The sequence below is a fragment of the Phoenix dactylifera genome, chromosome 4, assembly GCF_051530095.1.
Source record: "Phoenix dactylifera cultivar Ajwa chromosome 4, Ajwa_hap1_PhDact_Kaust_v1.1, whole genome shotgun sequence".
NCBI classification, from domain to species: domain Eukaryota; kingdom Viridiplantae; phylum Streptophyta; class Magnoliopsida; order Arecales; family Arecaceae; genus Phoenix; species Phoenix dactylifera.
This window is the reverse complement of record NC_143193.1, coordinates 8463605-8473696: the sequence shown is the minus strand read 5'-3', so window position 1 is coordinate 8473696 and position 10092 is coordinate 8463605. Positions and strand designations below refer to the sequence as shown.

Genomic DNA, 10092 nt, shown 5'->3' with positions numbered 1-10092 from the left:
GGGATGCATTAATTTTATATTTTATTTGGCACAGATTATCGTAAATCAGAGTTTAAATGTGCATTTGGTCGACTTCAAGCCTGATTACACTGGAACAGAATTGAACCTGGTCAAGCACACTTGCACCCGAGGGACACATGGCAGCCATCTGGAGGCAATGCGTAATGAAACATCCAAAGGCTTAGATTCATCAAGCCAAGAAGATCTGCAATTGGATCTCCCAGCTCCATCCGAGTCCCAGCCGTCCGCCCGAGCCCTTCCGCCCGCGATCACCTCCCAGAGCATCCACCTCTTCCGGGTTCTTGCTTTCGAGTCCACGCTCCTTCCTTCCGCGCATCTCCCACGTCCGCATCACCAGCTCCTATCTCCACGATCAGCTCCTTTGTCCATCCGAGTCCCAGCCATCCGCCTCCTCCGTTCTTCCGCGAAGCACCCGCAATCAACACTCCCTTCTTCCGCCCGCGATCACCTCCACAGCGTTCGAGCCCGTGATCCCCTTCTTCCGGACCCGCATCAAATCCCCTACAAGCTTCCGTTGCCGCATCTGCATCCTAGAACACCCAGCCGACCGTGCCGTCCGCCTCTTCCACAGCGTCCGCGATCCCATTCCTTCTTCCGGAGTCCTCGTCTCAGTCGAGATCAGCGCCCATTCCTCCAACGATGCATCCATTCCGTGTGGCCAACTTCCGAAGACAGCGCCCAAGATCACCTCCCGGATCCGTGATTTGATCTTCCGTTCCCATCTTTAGCCAGCGTCCGCTCCTCCTCACGCCTCTTCCGCAATCCAAGCACTCTCCCGATGTCACAGCCGGATCTGGCGACCGGGCATCCTGCGGCCAGCTGAGATGGGCATCCCGGACGACCTCCTCCTCCCAGCAAAATTCCAGCATCTTTAGTTTGGAAATTTTGGTTTTAATTTGTGAGGAAATCTTGTTTTTGGGGAGGTTTTCATCGTATAAAACAGGGGAGGGGTCGGCTGGGAGGTTGTCCTTCATTCCCACACAAAAACGGGAAGCTCTCATTCGGAAAAACAGAGAAGGAGACTCTGTTTTCAAAGGAGAGAAAGGAAAAGAAAAAAAAATAATAAAAAAAAGGGAGGCTGCTATTGTAATGGGAGGCTAATCCCTTTGGTTAAGGGTGATGGGAGGACCCTTAACTTGTTACTCTCTTAAAGTAAACTCTGAACCTTAGTTTTAATTGAGTTACATCTTTTCATATGTTCTGTTTCTCTCTTATTTATTTATTAGATAGATTCATCATGTTTTATATTTATTGATGTATGGATTGCTCTGATGTTTGATTTGTCGTAGACATAATTGACACGATGAATGCTTAAACATTGAGTTCATGTATTCAAACGATATATTTCATGATTAGAACTATTTTATTTATTTGATCCTAGATCGAGAATCGCCGAGTTTATTTGTTGAGAGTAATATTATCAAGAGGGATTCCGGATCCCTAACCATCTCTATCTTATTGAACTTTGTTTATTCACCTAGTATTCTCTGCTTTTAATTTCTAAAAAAATCAACTGAAAATTACACCTGAAGTTACGCTAATAATACATATACCGTTTCCTGAGGATTCGACCTCGAACTTCCGAGTTTTACTGTTTGTGCGATTCTTCTGCACTTGGGATAGCAGTTTTATTTTTGCATCAAGTTTTTGGTGCCGTTGCCGGAGGACGGCTGAGTTATTAGTATAATTTTAGATTTCAATTTTACCTTAGTAGTTAGTATTTTTTTTTAAAAAAAATTAAATCTTTACTACTATTTTTAATTCCCTAGACAGTCTGTATCAAACTCTGATTGACATTCTGAGACTTTTAAGACCATTAGATTAATACGAAACCTTACTGCTTTCTATTTTAAATTTTCTGCATTTATTTTTTTTTTAGAATCAGAATTTTATTGTTATTATATCTCATTAACTCTTGTTGCTAATTGAAAATCAATAAAAAAAAAACTTTAAGAGAAGATCAAGGGTGATTATTCAAAAATTAAAAAAGAAGAAGAGAAAACCTAAAATTTCAAATTTCAGAATTCAAATTTCAAACTTCAACTCATAAAATTTAAAATAAATAAATAAATAAATAATTTGCTTGATCACCTATTCAATGAAATTTAATGTCATGTCATAAAATATTAAAAAAAAAAATCTCTTGATTGTTGCATATAGTATAAGGCATCAGCATAAAATATTCTAAGGGCCGAACCCATTAAAAAAGATAAGGTCGGGATTTCATTACTCGTCCTTAGCCCAAAAATCACCCCAGTGCATAAATATCCTAAGCTTAACTAAAATCAACTTGACGTTGGCCCCTAAGGACATTCGAGCTCAATAGGACGAAGACCACCAAAAGTTGCACCAATTTCGCTCTATGGCCCAGTCGATGTCTAGGCAAGCTTTGTCCCTCTAAGGGAGACAGTCTCTGTTCGAGAAAAGTGGGTTTTAAGTGGGACCCTTGCTAAACGCATCGTGACCCCTCCATTTATCTGGGAGCTTATCTGGTCGACTAGGTTACTAGACCGGATTGGAGGCTTAGGTGTCCACTTCAAACCAGTTAGGAGCTGTCTAGAAATTTAAGAAAAACATTAGGAATTGAGGTGTAATGTTTTGTTGCATGTTTGATTGTGAATAGATTTTCGTTTTAGGGTATCTTTAGTTGGTACTTATATTTAAAAAAAAAAGAAAAAAAAAGAGAGGGAAATATTTTGCATGCTAAAGCGGAATAGGGACAACACCGGTCGATTAAGTCGTACAACTTTAGATCATCCCTTAGGACACATCCCTGAAATTCCTTCGCAGTATCTCACACCTTGTGAGATGGCTGATTTAAATGAAGATGCAGGGAGTCACCACAATCGAGAACGAGAATCTCATGTTATGACTCTAAGACAATACTTACAACCGGCTAGGACTAGTCAGCCTTCATGCATAATTTTTCCTGATAATGTAGGACATTTTGACATCAAACCAGGGGTAATCCAATTGTTGCCCAAGTTTCACGAGTTAGAGTCCGAGAGTCCGTATCTTCATTTAAAGGATTTTGAAGAATTGAGCATTACATTTAGAGTGCCAAACGTTACCGAGGATGTCCTCAAGCTGACATTGTTCCCTTTCTCTCTAAAGGATAAGGCCAAAACATGGCTAAACTCCTTGCAACCTAGATCAATAAGAACTTGGCAAGATATGCAGAGAGAATTTTTAAAGAAGTTCTTTCCCACACAAAGGACCAACTTTTTGAAAAGACATATCAGCAATTTCCAACAAAAAGATAATGAAACATTTTATGAATATTGGAAAAGATTTAAAGACCTTCTTCTCTCATGCCCTCATCACGGGTTCGAAACTTGGAGAACCATTAGCTTCTTTTATGAAGGTTTATCTCAACAGTTGAAACAGTTTGTAGAGACCATGTGCAATGGTAGATTTTTAGAAAAACAACCTGATGAAGCATGGGAGTATTTGGATTCCCTTGCTGAGACTGCCCAACTTTGGGATAACGGGGATAGAAACAATAAATCTTTACCTAAGCCTACTAGCTCTGTACAGGAAGGCCTTTACAACCTCAGAACTAAGGATGATCTTCATGCTAAAATGAATTGTCAGGATCAAGCGCTACCATTACACCAAAACCCGCAGGTGTTAGTGAAGGCGCAACTTTATTTCCTTAAACTAGCGCAGGGGCCCATAGCGCCACGAGTCGACTCCGACCAAGCCTCGCCCAACTCCGGACTCCGACAGGGCCTCGCCAGTAGGTTCAGGGACCCCCTAGTGGTATAACCCACCCTACTCCTCCAGCGCATCCACGTTGGCAGGCGGCAGGACTGACTCGGCCCTCCAGGCCTCCGCCAACGTTGACTCGGCCCCTCAGGCCTCCGCCAACAATCCCCCCCCCCAACGTGATGCCTGGGTTTCGAACTCGAGACCTATGGCTCTGATACCAATTTTCAGGATCAAGCGCTACCATTACACCAAAACCCGCAGGTGTTAGTGAAGGCGCAACTTTATTTCCTTAAACTAGCGCAGGGGCCCATAGCGCCACGAGTCGACTCCGACCAAGCCTCGCCCAACTCCGGACTCCGACAGGGCCTCGCCAGTGGGTTCAGGGACCCCCTACTGGTATAACCCACCCTACTCCTCCAGCGCATCCACGTTGGCAGGCGGCAGGACTGACTCGGCCCTCCAGGCCTCCGCCAACGTTGACTCAGCCCCTCAGGCCTCCGCCAACAGGCAACCCTCACTAGGAAGGTAGAAGAAATTGAGCTTAGGAAGGTTGAGCCTGTCAAAACTATAGAGCTTAGAAATGAATGTTGTGGTATCTGCGATATGTTGGGTCATACCACTACAGATTGCCCCACCATACCGGCATTCAAAGAAGTCTTGCACGATCAAGCAAATGGTATGAACTCTTACCAAAAGCCTTATAACGATCCATACTCGAATACCTATAACCCTAGTTGGAAGAATCATCCAAATTTTAGATGGAGAAATGATCATCCTCAACAGTCACACCATTCAGCTCCTCCACCTGCATATCCTACTTTTGCATCACCACCCTCTCAGAAGCCGAATATCGAGGATACCTTGCAATCTATACAAACTTTTCTACAAGGTCAAGTGAATATCAATGCTCAAAATACTCGAAATTTTGAAGATATAAGGAACCAATTGTCAATGTTGATTACTGTCCTAAGTACCTAAGAGAAGGGTAAGCTTCCAGCTCAACCCCAACCTAACCCACAAGTGCACGGTAGTAATAATACGGCTCCTTCTAGTTCGCATACAGAACATGCAAAGAGCATCATGACTTTGCGTAATGAGAAAGTCATTGATCAGACCGTCCCATTGAGACCGCAGATCACTTCTAAATCTAATGCTCCCAAAGTCGATGAAAGGGACAAAGAAGAAGTTGAGGTCCTAACTTCTACCGAGAAAGTTGAATGTCCTTTTCCTCCACCTTTTCCACAACGGTTAAAGCCATTGCAAAAGCTCGAACCTAATTCTGAAATTCTTGAGCTTTTTAAGTAAGTAAAGATCAACATACCTCTTCTTGATGCAATCAAACAAGTACCCTCATATGCCAAATTTTTGAAGGACTTGTGTACTGTCAAGCGTCGATTAAATGTTAAGAAGAAGGCATTTTTAACTGAAAATGTGAGTGCTATTTTGCAGCACAACATTCTCCCTAAATTTAAGGATCCAGGTTGCCCAACCATCTCATGCATCATAGGCAACTTTAGGATAGAGCGAGCATTGTTAGATTTAGAGGCAAGTGTGAATTTGTTGCCATATTCTGTATATGAGCAACTTGGTCTAGGTGAGTTGAAGCCAACCTCCGTCACTCTGTAATTAGCTGACAGGTCAGTTAAAATTCCAAGGGGGATTATCGAGAATGTATTGGTCCAAGTAGACAAGTTCTATTTTTCTGTTGATTTTATCGTATTGGACACACATCCGGCTTCGAACTCACAGTCTCAGATTCTGGTCATTTTAGGACGTCCATTCCTTGCAACTTCTAATGCATTGATTAATTATAGGAATGGCGTCATGAAGCTTTCTTTTGGTAACATGACCCTGGAACTTAACATTTTTAATGTTTGCAAGCAACCCAATGATCACGAAGAGAATAAGGAGGTTGATTGGGTTAAAACCATCGTGGAGGAATATTTGTTAGCTAAAGCATTTAACGATCCATCCGGCGATAGTTTAATTGATTGGTGTTCTAATGGCACCAATGAAGATGATTTGTTGGTCAAACCTAGTATGAATTTTTCGAACGCCATGATGATCAATGGGTGGAGACCAAAAGTAGAAAAATTTGAACAGTTGCCACCTCGAGAAGCAAAGATAGTACCATCCCATGAGCAAGTGCCTAAGCTCGAGTTAAAACCTTTACCGAATGAACTCATGTATGCCTTTCTTAGACCCGAGGACACTTACCCTATAATTATCTCGTCTGATCTTAATCATGACCAAGAAAGAAAATTACTTGGTGTTCTAAAAAATCATAAAGGAGCTTTAGGATGGTCTATTGCCGACTTGAAGGGGATTAGCCCATTAATTTGCACGCACCGGATATATTTAGAGGACAATGCCAAAACCACAAGGCAAATGCAGCGCAGGTTGAATCCTACGATGAGGGATGTGGCTAAGACGGAAGTCCTCAAGTTGCTTGATGTGGGTATTATTTACCCAATTTTTGACAGCAAGTAGGTAAGCCCAACTCAAGTCGTTCCTAAAAAGTCGGGTTTGACGGTAGTAGAAAATGAACAAGGTGAACTAGTTCCAACTCGTGTTCCGACGAGTGGGCGCATGTGTGTTGACTACCGAAAGCTGAATTTGGTCACACGAAAGGATCACTTTCCTCTACCCTTCCTAGACCAAGTGTTGGAGAGAGTTGCAGGGCATGATTTCTATTGTTTTCTCGATGGCTATTCGGGATATTATCAAATTGAGATTTCACCAGAAGACCGAGAAAAGACTACCTTCACTTGTCCTTTTGGCACATTTGCTTTCCGATGAATGCCATTTGGGTTGTGTAATGCACCTGCAACATTCCAAAGATGCATGCTCAACATTTTTGAAGATATGAACGAGAAATTTTTGGAAGTGTTCATGGACGACTTCTCCATTTTTGGCGACACATTTGATGATTGCCTGTCACATTTACAAGCAGTCTTAGCTCGATGTATGGAAAAGAATTTGATACTAAATTGGAAGAAATGCCACTTCATGGTGCCAAAGGGAATTGTCTTAGGACATATTGTTTCATCGAAGGGCATGGAAATAGATAGAGCTAAGATCGATTTAATTGCTAAGCTACCTGCACCCAAGATGGTTAGAGATGTTCGATCATTTCTGGGTCACGCCGGATTTTATAGGAGGTTCATCAAGGACTTTAGTATCATAGCTCGACCGTTATGTAACCTCCTATCCCTTGATACACCGTTCAATTGGATTGAAACCTGTCAAGAGGCATTTGAAAAGTTGAAATTTATGCTTAGCACTGCACCCATCGTGCGACCACCTGATTGGTCATTACCTTTTGAGATTATGTGCGATGCTAGCGACTATGCGATAGGAGCTGTCCTAGAACAACGCAAGGATAATAAGCCATATGTCATTTACTATGCAAGCAAAACCTTAAACGATGCTCAAATGAATTATACTACCACCGAGAAGGAATTGTTTGCAGTAGTATTTGCCTTAGATAAATTTCGCTCTTATATCCTTGGTGCTCCTATTGTTATCTTCACGGACCATGCGACACTAAAATATTTGTTGGATAAGAAAGAGGCCAAACCACGCTTAATACGATGGATACTTCTACTCCAAGAATTTGACATCACTATTAAAGATAAAAAAGGAGTAGAGAATGTGGTAGCTGACCATTTATCACGATTAGTTTTTAATGATTCGGCACCACAGTTTCCTATCAAGGACTCATTTCCTGAAGAGCAGTTGTTTGCACTCTCCACTGTGCCATGGTACGCTGACATTGTAAATTTTCTTGCTACAAACTGGATTCCGGAGCATTGGGGGTCGACAGATAGAAAAATTATCTTGCGCGAAGTAAAGAATTATTACTATGACGAACCCTATTTATTTAAATATTGCAACGATCAAATCTTTAGACGATGCATACCAGATCATGATATACAAAGCGTACTCTCTTTCTGCCATCTGATGCTTGTGGTGGACACTTTGCTTCTAAGAAAACCGCTGCAAAGGTCTTGCAATGTGGTTTTTATTGGCCTACTATGTTCAAAGATGCCCACGCGTTCTGCAGGACATGTGATTCATGTCAATGTATTGGAAGTCTAACTCGTAGGCAAATGATGCCTCTTCAACCCATTACTATTATCGAAATTTTCGATTGTTGGGGAATCGATTTTATGGGCCCATTCCCACCGTCTTTTGGATATGAGTACATTTTAGTCGGTATCGAGTATGTGTCCAAATGGGTAGAAGCTGTCGCTTGTAGGACCAATAATCACAAACCTGTCCTGAAGTTTTTAAAAGAAAATATTTTTTTCACGATTTGGGATGCCTAAGGTTATAATTAGTGACGGTGGAAAACACTTTTGTAATAAGCCTTTCGAGATCTTATTGAAAAAGTATGGTGTCACCCATAGAGTTGCTACCCCATATCATCCGCAAACTAGTGGCCAGGTAGAGTTAGCCAATAGGGAGATCAAGCGTATTTTAGAGAAAACAGTGAACCCATCACGGAAAGATTGGTCCTTGAAACTATCAGATGCATTATGGGCTTATCATACTGCATACAAAACCATTTTTGGCATGTCTCCCTACCGGCTAGTCTACGAAAAAGTATGTCATCTGCCTGTAGAAATAGAGCATAAATCGTATTGGGCAATTAGAAAATTGAATTTTGATTTACATGATGCCGGTCCAGCTAGAAAATTGCAATTGAACGAGCTTAATGAGATTCGCAGAGATGCTTATGACAATGCTAAAATTTGCAAAGAACAAATGAAGATCTTAAATGATAAATCAATTTTGAAAAAAATCTTTTGAACCTTTGCAAAAAGTTCTTTTATATGATTCCCGCTTACATCTGTTTCTTGGTAAGTTGCGATCAAGATGGACAGGTCCTTACATTATAAAAACTATTTTTCTACATGGGACGGTTGAGATTGAGAATCCACGGGATGGTAGAATTTTTAAGGTAAATGGATACAGGTTAAAACCTTTTCTTGAGAATTTTTCAGATAAAGAGGACTCCTTTTTCTTGGGGGAACCTTTTTATAACTGAACCAGACGGCAAAAGGTATGTGTATATTAGTTAGAATTATTATTTTCTTTTATTTCTAGTTTTCTTCTTATTTTGTAGGTCTTATTTTCTAGATATCAACAGCTCAAGGTATTCCTCTTCTCTCCAGTATTATTTTCTCCACTGTCTTTCATATATAGTTTTCTTGTATCTATTACATTGAGGACAATGCAATGTTTAAGTTGGGGGGAGAGAAATATTTTGCAAAAAAAAAAAAAAGAAACTTGTTTTTGCATTTGATTTATTCTATTACCTTCTTTTCTAAGCAAATGCACATGTATTTTCATATTGAGTTTGTGCAACCATTAAGGCAAGGAACATATGCACATTATGACTGATCAGAGACCTATTATTAGATCCCCGCACATGTACTTAATGATTATAGGAAGGCCTCAGGAGTTCATATTTGTTTAATACATTTTTATTAAGCCGTATCTGTAAAAGAAGTACGAGTATCCTTGTCCGTACTATAAGGTTCATGATTTGGTTCAATTTTTCTACCGGCTAGTCTACGAAACAGTATGTCATCTGCCTGTAAAAATAGAGCATAAATCGTATTGGGCAATTAGAAAATTGAATTTTGATTTACATGATGCTGGTCCAGCTAGAAAATTGCAATTGAACGAGCTTAATGAGATTCGCAGAGATGCTTATGACAATGCTAAAATTTGCAAAGAACAAATGAAGATCTTACATGATAAATCAATTTTGAAAAAATCTTTTGAACCTTTGCAAAAAGTTCTTTTATATGATTCCCGCTTACATCTGTTTCTTGGTAAGTTGCGATCAAGATGGACAGGTCCTTACATTATAAAAACTATTTTTCTACATGGGACGGTTGAGATTGAGAATCCACGGGATGGTAGAATTTTTAAGGTAAATGGATACAGGTTAAAACCTTTTCTTGAGAATTTTTCAGATAAAGAGGACTCCTTTTTCTTGGGGGAACCTTTTTATAACTAAACCAGACGGCAAAAGATTTGTGTATATTAGTTAGAATTATTATTTTCTTTTATTTCTAGTTTTCTTCTTATTTTGTAGGTCTTATTTTCTAGATATCAACAGCTCAAGGTATTCCTCTTCTCTCCAGTATTATTTTCTCCACTGTCTTTCATATATAGTTTTCTTGTATCTATTACATTAAGGACAATGCAATGTTTAAGTTGGGGGGAGAGAAATATTTTGCAAAAAAAAAAAAAAAGAAACTTGTTTTTGCATTTGATTTATTCTATTACCTTCTTTTCTAAGCAAATGCATATGTATTTTTATATTGAGTTTGTGCAACCATT

The 10092-nt window shown here is 40.2% G+C and overlaps 1 non-coding gene and 1 pseudogene across 1 annotated transcript; one reads left to right on the top strand and one right to left on the bottom strand.

Moving 5' to 3' along the window:
- Positions 1 to 137: 137 nt before the first annotated feature.
- LOC149753633 (uncharacterized) lies at positions 138 to 9766 on the top strand (annotated as a pseudogene).
- LOC148703694 (small nucleolar RNA R71) lies at positions 3242 to 3350 on the bottom strand. The gene has a single exon (XR_015982325.2). It is a non-coding gene; the product is annotated as a small nucleolar RNA R71 (small nucleolar RNA).
- Positions 9767 to 10092: the final 326 nt, after the last annotated feature.